Below are 22450 nucleotides of genomic sequence, written 5' to 3'. Positions count from 1 at the left end.
CACATCTATGTTATTTTTCTATATGTAGCAATATAAAGCTGAACATGAGCTCATGTTGATGCATCCAATACTACATGGACCATTCTAGCCTTCTACCCTTGGGTACCTGTAAACTATTCCAACACAGAAAATTCCCACCTCCCATTATCTGATACCCATTTACTTAATTGTTCTATTCCAGTATTCAGGTATCAGAATTGTTAACCTGTACCCACATAGGAAAAAATGTTATCAACTAGAGCGCAGTGCTTACATGCAATTCCTTTTGCCTTTAGGCTTATAGACCCGAATTATTCCAAAGATCTGCTTAGATCAGCACCTGCATCCCCTTCAGTTCTGAAGGTGTTTCATAAACTCACACATTCATATAGTTAAATTCTCTTACCACAGCCTGCATTCCTTCCTAGGATCCCCCAACTTCCTAAATGATTTTTTAAAAAATTTGCAGATATTAAGGTTCAGTCTTTGTGTGGTACCATTCTGAGTTTTGAGAAATGCAGTAATGAATTGTAACCACCATTACAGTATCATACAGAATTTCACTGATTTCAAATCCCCTATACTTCATTATTCATCCCTCTCCATGAATGTTTGGTCTGATGTTGTGTGTGCTTTTTCCAACACCACAGGCAGTTAACTCAATTCTGATACTATCTACCTAAAGATACCATAAGATCCCACAGGCTAAGGGTTCAGTCCTACAGACACAACCTCCCCGCCTGAACTCTCCAGAAGCTAATCACAAGTCCAGGTTGTCATTTGTGCTTCTGACCAATTGGCTATAGATCAGAGATTCTCATGACCCCATCCTTGGGTTTGATTAATTTGCTAGAGTAGCTCGAAGAACTCAGAGAAACATTTTACTTACCAAATGACCAGTTTATTATAAAGGCACAGCCAGATGGGAGGGAGGCATAGGGCAAGGTATGTGGGAAGAGACCCAGAGCTTCCATGTCTTCTGGGTGTGTCACTCTCCATGTGTTCACCAACTTGGAAGCTCTCCAAACCCTGTCCTTTTGGGGTTTTATGGAGCCTTCATAATATAGGTATGATTGAACTCAACCTCTAGCCCTTCTCCCCTCCCTGGAGGTGGGGGTGGGACTGAAAGTTCCAACTCTTGAATCCCTTGGCAACCAGCCCCACATCCAGTTATCTAGCCTGCAGATTCACCCTGAAGTCTCTTCCTTCTCTGTTTCATCACCACTGATGCTCCTTAGGAGACAGCTTTCTTTTTTTTTTTTTTTTTTAAAGATTTTATTTATTTATTTGACAGAGAGAGACACAGCGAGAGAGGGAACACAAGCAGGGGGAGTGGGAGAGGGAGAAGCAGGCTCCCTGCAGAGCAGGGAGCCCGATGCGGGGCTCGATCCCAGGACCCTGGGATCATGACCTGAGCCAAAGGCAGTCGCTTAACCGACTGAGCCACCCAGGCGCCCAGGAGACATCTTTCTGATCACTCCCTTCCCCACCACCTTTTGAACTTTCAGGAAACCATGCCATTTGGTGCCTCTGCACCATTGCAGAAGCCCATCCCTCTGCCAGGGTATACCCTTTCCCTCCTTAACTGTCTGGGAAATTCATATTAGTCTTTCAAAATTCTGTTCAGGCATCTGGAAAGCTCTGTTTATCTTCTATTTATACTCTTGCTACTGAAAGTGTGGTCTGCAAATGACCACACTTTCGGCATCACCTGGGAACTGGTAGAAATGCAGAATCTCAGGCTCTATCCCAGGCCTACTGAGTCAGGTCTGCCTTTTATTTATTTTTTTTTTTAAAGATTTATTTATTTATTTATTTGAGAGAGAGAGAATGAGATAGAGCATGAGAGGGGGGAGGGTCAGAGGGAGAAGCAGACTCCCTGCCGAGCAGGGAGCCCGATGCGGGACTCGATCCCGGGACTCCAGGATCATGACCTGAGCCGAAGGCAGTCGCTCAACCAACTGAGCCACCCAGGCGCCCCAGGTCTGCCTTTTAAATGATCCCTAGGTGATGAGTGTGCATGTTAGGGTTTGAGAAGTGTTCTATACCACTTCTGATACTGCATTTTCATTTTTGACACGGGTTGCCTTGTTTTGTAACTATTCCTGTCAGTTTTCCCCTCAAGACTGTGAGTTCCCTGTGGTCAGGACCAGGGTCCATGTACCATTTAGGGGCCAGCCCAGGCTGTGGCAACTGAAATGGGGCTCAGATGTTTATTTAACCTTCAGGGATTTTCGAATCTGGGTACAAGCCCGGTGGCAAGGGAAAAATTATAGAAGTGAGGTTCTTCTCAAGCCTTATTTTACATTATCCTCACAAAGATGTTGTTAAACAATGCATATCCCCCTTTTCCTCACTTAAGATGAGTTCATAAAAGAATAAATGGAAAAATGAACAAGACTTTATGTATGAGAATGTTTATAATTATAAAAATTAGAAGACTTGGGGCACCTGGGTGGCTCACTTGTTAAGTGTCTGCTTTCGGCTCAGGTCATGATCCCAGGGTCCTGGGATCGAGCCCCACATCGGGCTCCCTGCTCAGCGGGAAGCCTGCTTCTCCCTCTCCCACTCCCCCTGCTTGTATTCCCTCTCTTGCTGTGTATCTCTCTGTCAAATAAATAAATAAATAAAATCTTTTAAAAAAATTAGAAGACTTAAATGTCCGACTAAATGCAACCGTTAAAAATAGTGTTATATGGGGTGCCTGGCTGGCTCAGTCAGTAGAGCATGAGACTCTTGATCTTGGGGTCATGAGTTTGAGCCCCACATTGGGTGTAGAGATTACTTAAAATAAAAACTTAAAAAAATAGTGTTATATGAAAATATATTAATACAGAAAGATAATAGGCATTATATAAATACTTATAATTTTTGAAAATGATAAATTATGAATACATTTAACAAATCCTAACTATATAAAACCCTATGTGGGTAAGCATTAAAAGTAAGTCTGTCCCCTAGCATCTGTTAACTAAATGTTAACATCAGCTATCAGATGTTAATTTCTGGTCCACACATAAAGAGTGAAGTAATGTCCTATGTGATGTGAAGCGATGGCTTCTAAAGTCAGCTCATAATTTAAAATTTTATAACTGTCAGAATTACCCTTAAAATATTTCATATTTCATACAGTTCAATATACATGGTCTTAATATATGCTATACCTTCTTTAGTAAGTCCACCTCAGTTTCCTAAGTCAGGAAATAGATCACTTTTTTTTTTAATTAATTAATTAATTTTTTTATTCTTATGTTAATCCCCATACATTACATCATTAGTTCTAGATGAAGTGTTCCATGATTCATTGTTTGTGCATAACACCCAGTGCTCCATGCAGAATGTGCCCTCCTCAATACCCACCACCAGGCTAACCCATCCTCCCACCCCCCAATAGATCACTTTTTTTTCACTTGAGTATCAGTTTGCATTTAAGGTCAAGTTGAAATATACATACACATAAATATACACACATACACATATAGCTCTATCTCTCTTTAATCTCCAAGCCCTTTGAGTTATATTTGGGTAATTTGTTTATTTATTTATTAAAAAAATTTTTTAAAAAATTTATTTGACAGAGAGAGAGCACAAGCAGGGGAAGTGGCAGGCAGAGGGAGAAGCAGGCTTCCTGCTGAGCAGGGAGCCCGATGCGGGGCTCGATCCCAGGACCCTGGGATCATGACCTGAGCCGAAGGCAGCTGCTTAACCAACTGAGCCACCCAGGCGCCCCTGTATTTGGGTAATTTAAATTGAGCTCTTTTTATTCCCATGTCTCGAGCACACACTACAGTGCTGCCTGCATGAGTTGTGTCTTTCCACAATGTCAGCCTTATTCAATCATGAAGCAAGGTTAACATAATTGTTAACCAGCATTCCAAACTCAATGACATTTCACTAGGCATGTGGCTTCATACACATCCCACAAAGCAAAGCACAGTACAAGGTAACACAACAAACAAGATACAATAGGGGGTAAGCAGTTAATGAACCAAGCACAAAGTCAGTCCATGAGCATGTAGTTGAAATGAGGACTTAGTCTTGTCCAGGTCCATTCTCGGGGCTTACTGCTTATTATGTTGAAATAGTGGAGGATCTCTATTATGTTCAGAGATCAAACGAGCATAAACTTTGGAGGGAGTTGCCTTTCAAATGCAGTCAGACATGGAAGGTTCAGCATCTGGAGTGTCTGACAGTTTGCTGCAAAAGTCCTCCCTTCTTTTTAAATTTTATTTTATTGTGTTATGTTGATCACCATACATTACATCATTAGTTTTTGATGTAGTGTTCCATGATTCATTGTTTGCATATAATACCCAGTGCTCCATTCAATACGTGCCCTCTTTATTTTTTGTTTTTTAAAGATTTTATTTGTTTATTTGACAGAGAGATACACAGCAGGAGAGGGAACACAAGCAGGGGGAGTGGGAGAGGGAGAAGCAGGCTTCCTGCTGAGCAGGGAGCCCAATGCGGGGCTCGATCCCGGGACCCTGGGATCATGACCTGAGCCCGAAGGCAGACGCTTAACGCCTGAGCCACGCAGGCACCTGACATGCCCTCTTTAATACCCATCACCAGGCTAACCCATCCCCCCACCATCCTCCCCTCTAGAACCCTCAGTATGTTTCTCAGAGTCCATGTCTCTCATGGTTCATCTCCTCCTCCGATTCCCCCCCTCCTTCTTCCCCTCTTTCTATCTTCTTCTTCTTCTTCTTCTTCTTTTTTTTTTTTTTTTTAACATATAATGTATTATTTGTTTCAGAGGTACAGGTCTGTGATTCATCAGTCTTACACAATTCACAGTGCTCACCATAGCACATACACTCCCCAATGTCTATCACTGGCTCTGTCCATAGTTTGGCTATTGTGGACATTACTGCTATAAACATTGGGGTGCACATACCCTTTCGGGTCACTACATTTGTATCTTTGGGGTACCGTAGGACCCAGCAATTGCACTGAGTATTTACCCCAAAGATAACAAAAGTCCTCCCTTCTTAAAGGAGTTTAATCAGTCCTGGGTCTTTGCCAGCCACTTACCAGCTCTTGGTTCTTCCAGGCTCTCTTGGCTTTACTGGTTATCAGTTCTGAGCGCCGCCAGTCTGTGCTGGTTTCAGTGTTGTCTGGTCCTACCTGCAACGCCCTTGGCTGCTTGTCACTGCTTAACATGAGTACTGCTTGACGTGAGTGGCTCCATCTTACTCTCTACACCCCACAAAAATGAGAGCATATTTTTCTGCAATTTGCTTTCCTTAATATTTTTCCAAGTCCCTTCATGTAAAACTACCTTACTATTTTCAATAGCTATATCATCACTTGTGGGGGCACCATAATTTAAGCACCCTCTTCCTTTGTTGATGGACCTTTCCACTATTTGCCATTTTTTATTATTATGAACAATGTTGTGTGAAAATTAATAAAAGGAAACCTCATTTAGAATCAAATTAGGAGGCCGGCAGGGGGCGCTCTCAAGCCCTAACTATCTTCAGTTGCAGCCCCCTACAAGAAGAGACACACCTTGCCTGCGGGTTTTTCTTCACTATCCCAGCAGGAGGAAGAAAGTCTTTCCTTCTCCCCTGGCAACAGCTTAGCCAATAAGAGACTGTCACAACTCAGCCAATGAAAAGCCACTGTACTTGGAGCTCCCACTTTACTCCAATGGACTTTTTGTTTGTAACATCTCCTCCCATCTCCCCCTTTCCTCAATAACACAGCATTCCTCTCCTTTGTTCTGTGGACTTGCCAGGATGGGTTTGCCCAAGTTTGCGTATCCCAGCTGCAATTCTGTCTTCCCTGAATAAACCATTTTTTGCTGGTAAAATACCTGCTTTTCTTTGTAAGGGGTTAAAATTGTCATGAACATTCATTGACATATGTATTTGGCTTTCTTTTATAAAATAACATTTTATGGTTTAAAAATAATGCATATTTGTGGTTACATTTTTATTTTATTATTATTTTTTAAAAACAGTTTATTTTTAGGGTGAAATGAGTGTTTTGTTTTTTTATTTTAAGTAGGCTCTATGCCCAACATTGGGCTCGAACTCACAACCCCGAGATCATGAGTTGCATTCTCCACCTACTGAGCAGGCTAGGCACCCTGTGGTTAAAATTTTAAAGAAAATTACAGAAAATATAACACATAAAGATGAAAATAAAAAATCATCCTTAATTCCATTACCATGGTATATTGAGTCTCAGTTTTCAAAATAAAATATTTAATTTACCTTACCAGATTTTAATAGAAGAAAAAGAACTGAAGTGAAACCAGTCTCCCTCACCCTCCAAAATCCTTCTATGTTTAAAAAGAGATTGTGAAATAGTGACAGTGGGAACCTTGTGTTTTTTATTAAACTTTGTTTCTCTTAATAGGTATAACTTTAAATTTCCATGTAGTAAAACCTCATCATCTCACAAATGAAAATCAGGGGCGCCTGGGTGGCTCAGATGGTTAAGCGTCTGCCTTCGGCTCAGGTCATGATCCCGGGGTCCTGGGATCGAGTCCCGCATCGGGCTTCCCGCTCCTTGGGAGCCTGCTTCTCCCTCTGTTTCTCTCTGTCTCTCATGAATAAATAAATAAAATCTTTAAAAAAACAAAAACAAATGAAAATCAGAACAACTGTCACAGTTCAGTAGACAGTAAACACACACATATGGATTTAAAAAATTTTATTGAAAGGGAAAAAGATTAAAACCTGAACCCACTAGAAGAAAATAATTGAGAAAGTCTGCTCCAAGAAAAGATCCAATAAAAGTGACAGATTGCTTATAGGGAAAAAACAATAGACCTCCTGTGAAAACACTTATTCCTGCTATCTATTTTAAAACCAACAAAGTTAATTGTGGATTCAGAATATTAATCTCACTCCTCTCTCAATTTCTTTGTCCTATAAGGGGTGGGCAGTTCATACTTGTTTAAAAAAGCAAACAACATCTTGCTAAGCTTTGACCATGTACATTCAAGCGCCTCTGGCCCAGGGGAATCTTGTTTTGACATCTTGGACTTGTTTGAAAGCAGGTTCCTACCATCGGTTGACATAGAACTTAAAGGTGACCACTTTCAAACATGGTTTGACAATCTGCTTTGTGAGCCAGCTAGAGACCATAAATCAGAATCTTGCCTGATTTGAGGCACTCTTTTTTTCCCTCCTCTTTGTTTACTTTGATTTTTGCTCAGAGACCTATGGAACTTGCATTTGAGTGACATGACTCTCCTTTGCCAGGAAGGCAATAAAGTCAACTTTGTTTTACATGATTTGGTGATTTTTGTGTCTAACTGTTTAAGTCCCAATCAGTTGTTCAAAATCACGTGCATTTTAGCCTGACCATGATTTTCCAACATAGCTTGTGTCTCCCCCAGATTTTCTAATTGCACTCTCTCTTTCTGGCAGAGAGTCTTTTTTTTTTTTTTTTAAGATTTTATTTATTTGAGAGAGATCGAGAGAGAGCACAAGCGGGGTGAGGAGCAGAGGGAGAACCAAGACTTTCCACTGAGTGGAGAGCCAGAGGTGGGACTTGATCCCAGGACCCTGAGATCACGACCTGAGCCGAAGGCAGACACCCAACCAACTGAGCCACCCAGGCGCCCCAATCAGAGAGTCTTTTATCTTCATTTCACTTTTTTTTTTAAAGATTTTATTTATTTATTTGACAGAGAGAGACATAGCGAGAGCAGGAACACAAGCAGGGGGAGTGGGAGAGGGAGAAGCAGGCTCCCCGCAGAGCAGGGAGCCCGATACAGGGCTCGATCCCAGGACCCTGGGGTCATGACCTGAGCCGAAGGCAGACGCCACCCAGGCGCACCCTCTTCACTTCACTTTTAAAGATTTTCAGACTTTTACTTACTCAATTTGCACAATGACATCTATTTCATCTGTATAATTTTTGTCCCAGAAACATCTAATATCCAATTCTGGTTTTGACAGATTGTATTGTAGGTCTGCTGAATAGCTATTAGGTTGGAATTTTTTCAAACTTTTTCCTGCTTTAGTTTCACTATTTCTTTCTTTCTTTCTTTCTTCCTTTTTTCCTAGTCTTTTCCCTGGACTGCTTTATTAGTTTGTTGGAGTACAACCTCAAGTAGTTTTTTTCAGAGAGGGTGTACAAGAGAAAGTTTCGGAGTCCCAGCCTGTCTTCAGATATCTTCTTTTATCCTCACATTTGCTTAACGGTATGGCTGGAGATGGACTTTTCATTCAAAATAATTTTCTCTATACAGAGTTTCATGTAACAGAATTTTCATTATTTTAACAATTGATATCAGAATTCATTTAAGGGAGGGGACTGTTTAAAGGATGGGAAAATATTTACTGATAAGTTCTTGTGGGTAGAGGAGAAGGGTGGGAATGTTTGGGAGAAACCAGGGGGAAAAGGAAATCAGCTATACTGCTCATTAGGAGACAAGGCCGGGGACCTGAACTGGTTCCAAGAGAGCAGAGGCTTGGAGAGGGTGTCTAATGCCCAGGATGTAGTAGAATATGTGGCCGTTAAGGTGCTTTTAAAGAACTTTGTCCATAAATTCTTTAATACTCCTCTCTTCAAGAGATAGAGCTTAGTTCTCCTTCCCTTAAGTGTGGACTAGATTTGGTGATTTGCTTCTAATGAATAGAAAACAAATAGAGGTAATGATGTATGACTTTGGTACTGTGGCTTCTGTCTTACTACCTTTAAGAGGATTTCCTCTTTCTTGGAATTCTTGCTCTGGGGAAAGCCAGCTACCAAGCAGAAGTGGTGCCTATCCTGAGACTGCCATGCTGAGGGGAAGCCCAAGCGAGGCATGTGGAAAGGGAGCATCAAGAAAGATGTCCAAACTTCCTCCAGCTATCTGACTGTCTTCAGCTCAAGTGCCATGCAGAGATGTGACCTAGGCATCCTGGTCATTCCTGTCTCAGAAGATACATCATGGAGAACAACTGAGGCCCCAGACATATGGCCTCAGATGAGCTGTCCCAGCCATTTGTAGCCATCTTAGGCATTCCAGCTGGTGTCCAGGATATCTAAGCACAGAGATGAGTCATCCATACTGTGTTCTGCCCAATTCCGACCCTAAAGAATCATGAGTATATGAAATGGTTGTTATTTTATGCTACAAAATTTTGGTCTGTTATTTAATAATAAACAAATGGAAGAATCACAATTTATAAATGTTAAACTAACTCAGGCATTCTTTTTTTAAAAAGATTTATTTATTTTAGAGAGAGAGTGAGCATGGAGGGGAGGGGCAGAGGGAGAGGGAGAGAGAATCTCAAGCAGACTCCCTGCTGAGTGGGGATCCTAACGCAGGGCTTGATCCCATGACCCTGAGATCATGACCCGAGCTGAAATCAAGAGTAGAAGGCTCAACTGACTGAGCCACCCAGGCGCCCCTAACTTAGGCATTCTTGAAAAAATCTTTACTAAACATTTTTTTTTTTTAATTGCAAAAGTAACACCTGTTTGTTGTATCACATTCAAATACAGAAGTATTGTTTAGCGTTGGGACCTTGTGGTACTTACCTCCATGACTTCAGTACCTAGCTCAGGGCCTGGACTTCCAGAAGCTTGATAATCAAGTTTACTGGGTGAATGATTCTTGCCTTCCTTTTCCCATCTCCTTCCTTACCACCTTCCCTCTCACATTTTTAAAAATAATTTTATTTATTTATTTGAGAGAGAGACAGAGAGAGTGAGAGAGAAAGAGAGCACGAGCAGGGTGAGGGGCAGAGGGAGAAGCAGACTCCCCGCTGAGCAGGGAGCCCGATGCGGGGCTCGATCCAGGGATCATGACCTGAGCCAAAAGCAGACACTTAATCCACTGAGCCACCCAAGCGCCCCTCCCTCTCACATTTAAAAGAAGGTTAAACCCTAAAAGTTCTGAAATGGTGTGCCAGGGGTCATTTTAGCTGCTCTGGGGCTCAGGGGATTATCAGGCCTCATGGATAGCGGGCTGGCCAGGTCTCAGGCAGAAGGGTGCTGGCTTCCCCTATTCCAAGCCCGCCTGAGCACCTCTCTTGATTAGAGGTTAGGTTGTGGCTTACACAACTGAACTCTGCCAATAAGTCCAAAGGTAACAACTTTGGGGGTATAGCAGCTCAACTACAATGTTATGAGGCATGTGAAGGGGAAGAAACTTCTGGGAGACAACAAGCTATCTGGCCTTCGGCATGTCATCTATTCTCTGGCCTCAGTTTCCTTTGCCAAAGCCCAGCCTGGGAAAAACCTGAGGTCATTAAAAGTGGGGTCTGGCAACATCCCCAAATCCCAGGAACAAGTTCACCCTTCTGATGCTTCAAATTCTTTAGAAATTGTGGGCTGACACCGTGGAAAGGACACGTTACAAAACCGTCCGTACAGAGTGTTCTCTGTTTGTAACTTTATCCGGTCTCTCCGCATAGAACCTAAGTTGGGGGAGGCAGTTTGCCAATATGTTATCTGTGGTTATCTGAGGGGGTAGGAGGAAATTATTCCTGGTAATTTTTATTTTCTTTTTGGTATGCCTCCAAATGTTCTGCAGTGAGTATCTATTACCTTTCATTATCAAGAAATTAAAAAAATTTTTTAAATAGGCAGTTTGGCACGTGCTCTTTGTTATGCTTGGTAGGTGCCCAAGTTGCTTCTAGGTAGCGGTGAAAAAGAGAGGAATCATCCAGGCAGCCTTGTTAGTGGAGATCGTGGGGTCTTCTAATGTATGAGCTTTCCACTGCTGTGTAACAAAGGACTTAGGGGTTTGGAGAAGTACACGTTTATTATTGCACAGTTTCTGTGGGTTGGGAGTCCAGGCATAGCTCGGCTGACTTCTCTTCTCAAGGACTCACAAAGCTCCAGTCAAGGTGTTGGCCAGACTGCCCTCTCATCAGGTGGCACAAATGGGAAGAACCTGTTTCCAAGGTCATGCAGGTTGGCAGAATTCAGTTCCTTGGGGCTGTAAGATGGAGGGCCCCAGCTTCTTCCTTTCATTGGAAGCCACCCTTCTCCCCTAGAGGCTGCCTGCAGTTTCTTGCCATGTGGGCTTTCCCAAGATGGCCATTTACTTCAACAAATCAACAAGAGCCTCTGGAGCAACTTTGCTAGCAAGATTGAGTCTTATATAATGCAGTGTAATCACAGAGGGACAGCCCATCACTTTTGCCAGATGCTATTGGTGAGAAGCAAATCACAGGTCTCACCTCAGGGGGAAGTCCAACTCTAGCAGGATGGATTACTCAAAGGTGTTGTTATGAACTCAATGTTTTTGTCCCCACAGAATTCATGTGGAAGCCTTAACTCCCAGCATGTCTATGTTTGGAGATGGGGCCTCTACAGAAGAAATTAAGGTCATATGAGATCATAAGGGTAGGACCCTCATCTGATAAGGACTACTGTCCTTATAAGAGGAGGCACCAAAGAGCTCACTCTCTCCTCTCACACACACACTGAGGAAAGGCCATGTGAGGATGGAGCGAGAAGTAGCCATCTGTAAGCCAGGAAGAGAGCCCTCACTAGAAACCAAATCAGCAGGTCACCCTGATCACAGACTTTCAGCCTCTAGAACTGTGAGAGAATAAGTTTTTGTTGAATGAACCATCCAATCTGCGGTATTCCCTCAATGGCACCCTGAGCTAAGACAGGTGTGAGTGCCCGTAGGTACTGATCATGGTGGGGGCACCTTAGAGTTTGTCTGCCACACTTAATATTGTGAAGTTGGCTGGAATTTCAAGTAGAAATTCTGAAAGCTTCCAGGTTAACACACAAGGTGTTAAAAAATGCAGATTGTCCCCACAGTTTTTCATTCTGTAGTCCAGTGCGTGGCTTGGAAAGTTTCAATGAGCTCTCCCATGGTGATTCTAGTGAGGGAGCAGGTGGCCCACAGTTGAAGGTTAGAGTCCAGCAGCTTCAAATCCCCAGCCCTGCCACTTCCTAGCTATAGAACCTTAGATCAGTGACTCCTCCTTCCAGCCAAAGTCGCTTAATCTGATGTAATGTGGCAAGTTCCTAAAATTAAAAAAAACCCTCTGGTGTCAGCAGTTCCTTTCCCTAGCCAAGCCCCAGCAAAAGGAGGCTGGAATTTCTGCCTTATGCCCCCATCCCCATGCCCTTAGTGTTTGGTGTTTCAAGGCCATGGAAAATTTGAAATCAGAAGGGGGACAGGATTTGGAGAATGTCCAAAATGAAGGTGACCTGGGTCTTGCTTATCCTTGCATTGCTCCTTCAGGGGGGAGCTGAAATATACCACTGGCAGTGAAGAAGGTGAAGGTCCAGGTATAGGTCTGGGGTATTGAGGTAAGAGCCAAAGTCCCTGGACACCAGAAGGAAAAGTAGTCCTTGGCCACAATGTCCACGAGCAGGTGGAGAAGCCTCCATGTGGGGCCAGTTTTCTGATATCACTGACATCTGACATCACAAGAGTCCATGGCTGGGGGTGGGGATGTGTGTGAGCAAGTTGACTTCAGGGCAGTATTAAATGACTATAGAGTGATAAAGGCAAAACATCTTGCACTGGGGCTATGGAATAAAACTCACACCAGAAAGGTGTCAATGAGATGGTGCATGTAAATTGCACAGCATAGTGCCTGGCACATACATAGGGTTTTTTTTTGTTTTTGTTTTTGTTTTAATGAAAGTTATTGTTCTATTATGTCAAAATCTCCTAGTTTGAGTGCCTATAATGCCTCTGTTGTTTATCCACCATCATGGATCCCACTGTTTTCCAGGCTGATAGAGATCTGTCATTTAGAGGATGGGGTTTTGGTTAGAAATCTGGGTAAAGACCACCTACAAACTGAGGGACTCTGGTTTTCCTCTGTAATGACTGGAATATTACTGTAATATAATGACTGAGTATTAACAGAGTTAACAGGCAGAAGGCTTAGCTCCATTCCTAGCACTAATAAATGATAATTATTAATACATATCATAATATCGATACCAAATGATGTCCAGAACTGGCAGACTGGGTGGCATGGATATGTTTCAGACTCTTTTTTTTTTTTTTTTTAAGATTTTATTTATTTACGGGGCGCCTGGGTGGCTCAGATGGTTAAGCGTCTGCCTTCGGCTCAGGTCATGATCCCAGTGTCCTGGGATCGAGCCCCGCATCGGGCTTCCTGCTCAGCGGGGAGCCTGCTTCTCCCTCTCCTTCTGCCTCTCTCCCTGCTCATGCTCTCTCCCTCTCTCTCTCTGTATCTCTGTGTCTCAAATGAATTAAAAAAAAAAAAAGATTTTATTTATTTACTTGAGAGAGAGAGACACAGCGAGAAAAGGAACACAAGTAGGGGGAGTGGGAGAGGGAGAAGCAGGCTTCCCGCGGAGCAGGGAGCCGGATATGGGGCTCGATCCCAGGACCCTGGGATCACGACCTGAGCCGAAGGCAGACACTTAACGACTGAGCCACCCAGGCGCCCCTAAAGTTTTCAAATTTCTTACAGCCGTTTTTCTTGTAGGATTCTTTATATATCTTGGGCAACTCCCTCCATTATGAAATTTCACAAGGCAGGGGTAGGAGGTGGACGCCAAAGGATTAGAAAAAGGGGGAGGAGCCAGAGCTGTGGAGAGTATGTGAGGATCTCCTCCACATTAACTTGGTGGTATCCACAGATGTGTAAAAGGAAGTAGCTGGTTTCTTGTCAGGCCCATGTGTGGGGAACATGGAAGCTTGACTCAAATTTTCTAAGTGGAAGAAAGACCAAGGAATGTGAGAAGCAAGGGAGGGGGAACAAATAGGTTCTGCTTCTCCTTCTTAGGCTGTTAGGCCTAAGGACAAGCACAGAAAGTAAAGCCAAAAGTATCTACTTATCACAAAACAGGTCCACATGGACAAGGCCAGGCTCTGGAGGGCAGAATATGATTAGAGCAGGGCTCTTTGCCTTAAAAGAGGGAACTGGGAGAGGTATCCAGGCAAAGAGCCATAAACATAGCCTGAGCCCTTGTTCCTTTTTTGGGTGCCCAAGGCATGAGGAAACAGCAATCCAGTTGGCGAAGTGCTAAGAACAACTTGGTATCAACTTGTTTCTCCGCCAGGGCTAAGGATGCCTGCTATTATAGACTTGAGGTTTCTTGAAAATTTTCCACATTTACTTTTGATTACTGCAAGTTTTCCTGTTATTAGAGATAATGAAACATCTCACAGTGGTTGGCGGGGGGGGTCTTGCTTTAGGCCAGGAGGTGATGGGAAGAAGTCATGAAACTACTTAGATCCTCTGTAGGGACCTGTCACAGGCTGCCTCTCATGGAGACCCCAGCTGGGCCCTGCCTCTGGGGCTGGCTTCTTGGGCTGTCTCAGCTCAGTCGTGGTGCTGGCAGATGTGTGTGTGTGTAGCCTTGGACTCTGATTTCAGGCTTATTTTGTCATATACTCTTCAAAATTTGTGGTGTAACTTAAATGATCACATTGTAAAACGAATAGTGTAAAATACACACAAGAATATACTGCAGCATAATTGTGCTGGTCACAAGATAACCAAAGGATTTATTTTAAAATGTTAATTCATAGTGCACTATAGGCTATATGTTCTGAAGATGGGACAGAAGTTGAACACCATCTTGAGGACTGTCGTTGTTGTCTTTGACCATGTCAGGGAATCTTTGTGGTAAGAGTGGAGTGGGCTTGATGATCCTGTCGCCCCCTCCTTCCCTCCCATCAACTCCACAGTCTTTGAAGCCCTGATCTGTGTATGTCTCCTGAGTCCTTGACCACCTAAAATAGCATCTGAACTTGAATACTTTCTCTGGGAAAACTACTTTCTCCCCAAATCCAGGTAGTCCTAGGCATCTTCTGAACTTGAGAAATCAAGAATTCCTGTCCAAAGCAGCCAGGCATTGAATCAGGCAAATGTGGCTGGGATCTTTCTGTTCTGTTGCCTCAGAAGAATGACAGTGATGAGCCTGGGGCTCCCCAAGGTCCCTCAGTGCTTGCCACTTGATGAAATACAGCTTTGGCCCATTTCCCTGACCTAATGACTAGGTCTGATTTCAGTTACTTTCCCTAAGACTCAAAGTCCTGGCAGTTCAGGATGGTGACCTGGGATAAAGCCATAGGTCTTCTGGGATATTCAGAATTACACCTCAACAGAAAGATATCCTTGATTCTTGTTGGTGTGAAGGACCAGGATTCTTAACTCTGTGACTTAAACTGGTTTTTTTTCTTTTTTTTTTCTTTTTTTTTAGATTTTATTTATTTATTTGAGAGAGAGAATGAGAGAGAGAGAGCACATGAGAGGGGGGAGGGTCAGAGGGAGAAGCAGACCCCCCGCCGAGCAGGGAGCCCGATGCGGGACTCGATCCTGGGACTCCAGGATCATGACCTGAGCCGAAGGCAGTCGCTTAACCGACTGAGCCACCCAGGCGCCCTGGTTTTCTTTTTTAAAACAAGCAGCAGTTCAGAGTGCTGAGTCTCAATGTGATGCAGTGAAGTGGTGAGCCACTCATCTGTCTGGAGCATGCCCAGATTGGCCACCTGCTCTGACAGAGATGAGGAAGGACATGTTTCTGTCAATGAGAATTGGACCTCCTTAATCCAGGCTTCCTGTCACATTTGCTAACAGGCCAGTTGGCACAGGTGGTATCCAAGGACCTCAGCCCGTGAGAAATGGAATGTGACATATTTTGCTGCCACTAGCACTCCCAAGGTGATGGGGCAATAAGGAATTTATTTTCCTTATAAAAGAATATGATGGCAAGCTGAGGTTAAAAAGATGGCAAGGGAATGGCTGGCTGGCTGAGCTAAGAGGCTTCCAGGGTATTATTGCTGTAATATTATTGCTAACAACAACTGCCATTTACTAAGGGCTTATGAGGTGCCAGGCAATGTGCCCTGTAGCTACTCTTCCTTTTCTTTTTTTTAAAGATTTTATTTATTTATTTGACAGAGAGATAGAGAGACAGCACAAGTAGGCAGAGTGGCAGGCAGAGGGAGAGGGAGAAGCAGGCTTCCCGCTGAGCGGGGAGCCCGATGCGGGGCTCGATCCCAAGATCCTGGGATCATGACCTGAGCCGAAGGCAGCCGCTTAGCCGACTGAGCCACCCAGGCGCCCCTACTCTTCCTTTTCTGAATAAATTGGCTCAGAGAGGTTAAGTAGCATGCCAGTGTCTTCGGCTTTGCCAATGCAGAAACTTCTGTGGCTCTGTCTACTGGAGTTAACAAGTTCTAAGTTTCTTTTCTCTCTTTTTTAAATGATTTTATTTATTCATCTGAGAGAGAGCACGAGAGCGGGGAGGGCCAAAGGGAGAAGCAGGGAGCCTGACATAGGGCTCGATTCTGGTATTCTGGGATCATGACCTGAGCTGAAGGCAGATGCTTAACCGACTGAGCCACTCAGGTGCCCCAACAAGTTCTAAGTTTCTGCCTCTTATTAGTTGATCTCATACTATTTTCTAACATTTACTGTGTGTCCTTTGCTGGTAATAAGTTGAAATGGGATGGTTCAGTCAGGACTCTGTCCTTTTCATGAAAAGAGAAGACAACTCGAACTGAATAGGTTTGGATTTACTGGTTTGCAAAAAATGTCCAGGGTTAGTTTAGCCTCAGGCATGGCTAGACGCAGGGGACAACAATGTCTTTAAGGATTCTTTCTTAGTCCCCAGTGCACGTTCCATTCTGACAGGCAATCTCCTTATGGTAGCAAGATGGTTACCTGCAGTACCAGACTTGTAGCCTTACAGTTCTAAATTCAGTGGATTAAAAACAAAAAGAAATGCCTTTCTCAGTTGTTTAAACACCCCCACCCTTTCACCTCTCAGAATTCTTAAGTTTTTATAAGATGGGTTTGGCTTAGTTCATATGCTTATCCCTTATCTAAATACCTTGACCAAGGGGCTGCAGGGCTCTGGTCAGTCAGTCTTGGTTGGAGCCAGGGGTAGTTAGCATACAGACAGAAAGTGGTGGAGGGCAATTCAAAAGAAGTGGAGATGGATAGTGGGAATACAAAAGCAATAGATGTTCATAGCAGTGGTAATTCTGGGAGCATAAAGAATGGGCACCTGGCTAATAAAGCCAACTAATTGATTTATGATGGGAGAAATATGCCTGGTTCATGGCCCAACCAGTAATCCACCTAGGGCATTGCACTTCTGTCAGTCCAGCTAGGAGCAGATTGCTTCAGTAGCATAGAATTAGAACAGATGGAATGAGATGTTCCTAAGAAATATTCCCAACACAGTATTTGTGGGCAGATTAGGTTCCGCTGTGAGGGACAGAAAACTTCAAATACCAATTATGTTAAGAGGATAGGAGTCTGTCTTATAAACAAAGTCCAGAGGTGAATAGTTCAGGCCTGGTATGGTGGTTCCTTATTCATCATAAACCTCAGCTCCTTCTAACTTGTTGCTCCATGACCATTCCCACACACCTCCTTTTCCTTCATGGTCCAACTGTGACATGCTCAAGTCCCCAGCCTCCAAGCCCACATTGTACTTGGCTGAATGGAAGAAAGAGATAGGCACACACTCCTTTAAGGACAAGTTGCAGCAGTTGCTCATGCCCCATTGACTAAAATGTACTCAGTGGGTTATACTTATATGCAAGGGAGGATGGGAAATGTGTTTATTCTGGGAAGAACAGATACAGGGAGACAACCAGTCTTTGTCAGAATGTAGCACCCTAATGTACAGCTCTTTGCTGTAGACTGGCCTATCCAAAGGCTAAAGACCAGTCACCTGGAAACCAAGCACCTTCAAAAGGCAACCCTAAATATGTAAGACATAACTAATCATTACTCTTTGTTCTCCTTTTTATCACTCTTCTATTAGCATATTCTAATGAGAAAATGTCCAATGGCAATTTAATTGCTTCTTTAAAAATATTTCAGTTCAGAAATGAGTAAATTTTCTCTTAAAAAAAATGGCATGTGCTTCCCACAACTAGTGAAATAATGCCAATATGTACAAAGTACTAAGTTTCTCTAAACTCTTCAGTTTACTCCAGAACAGTCTGTGTGTCCATCTTTCTTTCATGATCATTCATTCATTGACATATTTGTAGGTTTTGTTTTTACCAAAATGGGTTCACAATATACGTTACTCTGTAACTGTCTTTTCACTTAAATATATCATGGACATGCCACAGGTTAAGACCCAGAGGTCTGACTCATTCTTTTCAACAGCTGCATAATACTCCAGCTTGTAGTTGTTCTACAAATGATTCAATCATTCCCTTTGACTGTCAAGTTGTTCCCATTTTTCTCCTACCACAGGCCATGTTACAGCAAACTTCTTGCACTGATGTCCTTGTATCTCAGTGCTTGTAGTTCTTTGACATACAGTTCTTCAGAGTGGGACTGCTAGGTTAAAAGATGCATCTAAAAATTGTAATTGCTACAGCCAGGTTGCCTCTTAAAAAGACTAGAACAATCCACACTCACACCAACAATGTACAAAAGTTTTCATTTACCCCAATTCCTGCCAGCACTGGAGGTCATTGCTGTTTTAAATTTTGCATCTGATAGGAGACCAATGGTACCGTTTTGATTTACATCTCCCGGACCATGTGTACACTTGATCTGCTTTCATATGCTTGATATGCCAGAGAGAACAATGGTTTGAAGCATGGACTCAAGAGTCAAACCCCTTGAGTTTGTGTCATAGCTCAAGACATGTGACCACCTATTGCAGGACTTGGACAAGTTACTTTATTCCTCTAAGCCTGTCTTCTTCTTCTTTTTTTTTTTTTTAAAGATTCTATTTATTTATTTGAGACAGAGAGAATGAGAGAGAGAGCACATGAGAGGGGGGAGGGTCAGAGGGAGAAGCAGGCTCCCCGCCAAGCAGGGAGCCCGATGCGGGACTCGATCCAGGGACTCCAGGATCATGACCTGAGCCGAAGGCAGTCGCTTAACCAACTGAGCCACCCAGGCGCCCTAAGCCTGTCTTCTTAACCGTACAACAGGGATGATATTACCTATCTCCAAGGGTAAGTTGTATTAAATTAAATTAAAGTGCGTGAAACAATGTCTAGCACATAGCAAGCTCTAAGTAAGTGATGACTATTATTGTTGGTCTTTTAAATTTGAGTTGCCTATCGGATGTTCTCTATTGGGATGATTGTTTTGTAGTAATCAATTTGTAGGAACTCTCTGTATATTAGGGATATTAATCATCAATCTGTCACTTGTGTTGGAAATTTTTCATGTGTCTTTTATAGAACCAAGATTTGTTTTCTCCAAATTTGTTTATGTGGTCAAGTATTTCTCTAATTTCCTTGAGAACTTCTAGATTTTGTTTTGCTTATGACCCCCATCATACGATTATAAAGTCTCCTCAAAATTCTTCCAATATTTCATTTTAACATTTGAATTTGCAGTCCCTTTGGTATCGTGTATGTTGTGAGGCAGGAATCTGGTTGCTCTCTAGACACTTACTGTAGCTCTATTTATATAGTAGTAACACATATCAGATTTAATTTAGAAACTTCATGGAAAGAGAACCTTGGAATCCTTTTTTCATATGAAATATTACAGTAAACACCAATATACAAAACTGAGCTATTTCTGTTTGAAGTGGTGAAAGGCTTGAGTAAGATAATGAAGAGCCTTGTAAAAAAAGTATAAAGTTTCAGAATAAAAGTTTAGATTTTATTCTGAAACAATGGGGGAACTGTTCAAAGGTTTTAGGCAGGAGAGTGACACAATCAGATCTGCTTATCAAAGATTACTCTAGCTGCTCTGTGAAGAACAGACTGTAGTAGGACAGCAGTAGAGAGAGTGACACTAGAATGGCATCACAATAGTCCTGTCAATAGATACCCCGGACAAGGCTGATAGAATGGAGATGGTTTTAAGGTACATTTACATGATACACCAGGAGAGTGTATCATTTACATGATACACCTTAATGACTAACAGGGATGTTAGGGGTGACAGAAAAAAGGAAGTGACAAGAATAATTCCTGTGTTCTAGTCTGTGGAGCGTGGAGCCATTTATCAAGAAAAGAATGAGAAGAGCATATTTTGAGGGAAAAATGATGGGGTCAGTGTGAAGTATCTGTTTATCAAGCAGGGGGATATCCAAATGACAGGTGGACATTCAAATATGGAGCTCAGGAAATCTATCTGGGCTGAAAATAGGAATCTGAAGTTATCAACATACAGTTGGAAACCAAAGCCAAGGGAATGGGGGAAGATTCTTCAGAGTAGGCCAAGAAGGCCTAAGACACAGGAGGGACACCGACTCGGTTGGGCTTCTCTGACTGTAAGTAACAAAAATTGGTCCTGGCTACCAGGCCTTTGCTTTTGGTTGTAAAGGGATACCTTTTACAGCCATTTGTATTAGTCTGCACAGCTGATGCAATTTACTAGAAGGATACAAGGCAGTTCACAAAAATTTGAGAAGCTTAACATTCAAGAAAATCAGGAATCTGGGCAACTGAGGAAACCTCGGTAACATGAACTCATATGCCATTTACATATTATGTTCTGGTAGCATGGTAGAAGGGCAGCTTCACAAAGGGAAGGTGAGGTGCTGTTCTCAAAGGAGGCGGGGAGAGACACTGGTTAGGTAAATGCACTGCCCACTATGTTCTACCCCTTGGCTGCCCAGGACATGCATTCTTCAACATGAATGACTTTATAAATGCTTCCATTCAACATACTGTAGAAAATGGATTCTTCTTCTCCCCCAGGTGAGAACTTAAAAATAAATTCCACTATCACATCCAGTGTCAAACCTAAAATTTCTGGGTGATACTGTCCTTTAGTTCTTAAACTGTACCTTGAAATCAACAATTTATGCATCTGCTACCATATTGAACCAACACACCTGTGTATATTAGTGAGAAAATACTGCCAGTAGAATGGTTTCCTTATCCATTTCAAATTGTCCCACTGTCAACAGATACTTGGTTTTAAGGTATATTTACATGATACACCAGGAGAGTGTATCATTTACATGATACACCTTAATGACTAACAGATGTTAGGGGTGACAGAAAAAAGGAAGTGACAAGAATAATTCCTGTGTTCTAGTCTGTGGAGCATGGAACCATTTATCAAGAAAAGAATGAGAAGAGCATATTTTGAGGGAAAAATGATGGGGTCAGTGTGAAGTATCTGTTATCAGTACCTGGTTATCAACAGGCACATGCTTCCAAAGGACAAGGGGAAAGTATCTTTACTGGCTCCTTTGCCAATATAAATTGCTTATTTCCCCTACCCTGGGATACAGAGCAAGTTTTTGCTGCCTTTAGTGCAGACTCAATTCCAGATCTTCCATGTTCTTAAAGGTCTGAAGCGCATTTAACTCTCTGGTATCAATTTCTGTTATCATTCATTTAGTTGTAAGCAAGAGAAACCTGCTTTGGCTGACAAACGAAAAGGGAACGTATTTTAAGGATATATGGTAGTCTACAGAATCAAAGGAAAATTTGGGAACTAGGCCTTGCAACAGGAACCAGGGCACCATGGGGGAATGTTCTTGCACCAACTCTGATATAGCTTCCTTGGGACACTACCATCAGGATGACTCAATTCCTGATTTTGTTTGCATCACCTCTCTTAAGACTCGAAGTCCTGGTGAGAGGGGAATTTTGATTGGACAAGCCTTGGATCACATGATCAACTAGAGGGGCGAGGCTGGAATACTGTAATCTACAGTTCCACTAAAACCTCAGAATGGAAAGGAATAACATTACAAAGAAAAAGTGGGGATTTATCATTAAAGGGGAAATGGGAGGCAAAAATCAATGGATTTTTAAATCATTATTTTAAATCAATATTTAAATGGTGGGGAGAAGAAAACTATCTACAATGGAGCAAAAGCCAGAAATGGAGGAAGAAAATGAGAAGTGTCACAATTCCTAAGGGAAAAAGAGTGTGCCAAGATATGATGGGAGCAGACTGTGCTGCTGAAAGTTCAGGTAAGATGAATATGTACTAGACTTAGCAATAAAAAGGTCACTATTGAACTTGACTGTGGTATCAAAATACTCAAGGATTTCAAAGATGATCTTCTTCTTCTACCTACCTACTGTGAACACTGCAATAGAGGACTTAATAAATTAATCAGTTGAGAACTGGAATAATCTTTGATGAACACTGATACTAGGATATCCTGATAATCCAAAAAAACCTCATTTAAAGAGACATGCTTGAAAAATTAAGAATCAATCGCTGAGTTTGAGTTCCTCAAACAAGGTACAATAACCTTGTCAGCTTCACTAATGGATGATGACTATATTTATCTAAATATTCACTAACAGAAAGATGGGTATTTTAAATTACTTGACAAAATAAGCTCAGTGGTAAGTAACTTGCCCAAGTCAAACGATAAGTACTAAATTTAATTTTTAAAATTCTTTATTTTTAAATAAAGTTTAAATGTAATATTAGTGGAAAATATTCAAATACAGAAATGTATAAAGCTGAAAGTTCATGTAATCTACACTATTTGAAGAAAGCCATTAGTAGACTTTTCTATGCATCATAAACACAAATTTTTGAGTTCATACTATACATTTTTCTATTGTTTGTTTCACTTAATATATCATGGCCATTTTTCCATGTTCATACACAATAACTGTATTTTATTAATT

This window comes from Mirounga leonina, unplaced genomic scaffold, assembly GCF_011800145.1.
Source record: "Mirounga leonina isolate KUSES-001 unplaced genomic scaffold, KU_Mleo_1.0 Mir_171, whole genome shotgun sequence".
Classification (NCBI taxonomy): Eukaryota; Metazoa; Chordata; class Mammalia; order Carnivora; family Phocidae; genus Mirounga; species Mirounga leonina.
Note: the sequence above shows the minus strand (reverse complement) of the source record.